Source organism: Dryobates pubescens, chromosome 2 (assembly GCF_014839835.1).
Source record: "Dryobates pubescens isolate bDryPub1 chromosome 2, bDryPub1.pri, whole genome shotgun sequence".
NCBI classification, from domain to species: Eukaryota; Metazoa; Chordata; class Aves; order Piciformes; family Picidae; genus Dryobates; species Dryobates pubescens.
In genome coordinates this window covers 26960069-26960810 of record NC_071613.1, presented here as the reverse complement: position 1 = coordinate 26960810, position 742 = coordinate 26960069, and positions in this window count along the sequence as shown.

The following is a 742-nucleotide window of genomic DNA, read 5'->3' as shown; positions in this document are numbered from 1 at the left end:
AGTGCCAGCATAGCTTTCTGTGTGTGATTTGGGTTGATGGTATGTAGAGACTGACCCTGCAGTGACCAAGCATCAGCAACTGGCCAGCAAGGATATTATGGTTTACCCTATATTTTCACTTACATTAATTGTGTGACAAGGCTGATGAAAACCTCAGTTTGACTTGAAGGTCACTGCTGCCTAAATGTAAGCATCTGAGTTGCATTTCCTTGTGATGGTGTAATGCTGAGCTTCTACTAAGTCAGTTACTTGGAACAGCACGCTCAGCAGTAAAAGCTTCTTAAGAGAAAGCATTCTAATCTGGCAACAAAAGCTCTAAAAATCAGGTAACTGCAGAAAAATACCTGGCAAGAACAAAGGCAAGTGAACTCAGTTGAGATACTAGTAAGAAGCTCCAAGATTGTGGGGCATACAAGAGTAGCTAAAGAGTTAATAAAGCTTTTCTTGTAATGTCCTTCTCAGCAAGAAGTGGCTTTCAATGTTAATGCTGCTTGACAGACCCTTAAAACTCACTTAAAGGTGGTTTGTGCCTTCCTCCTATTTAATCAATGAGTGAGACTTAAACCCAACAAAAAAGTTATCATGAAACTAGTTCAGGAAAACACGCAAAGTGTGATCATATAGTGACTAGTTTTACAGACTATTTTGTAAGAGTACAAGGGAAAAAATTTATTTGGGATGACTTGTCTTCTGTTCAAAAAAGTCGAGGTACATCTAGATATTAAAAAAAAAATCTGAATTT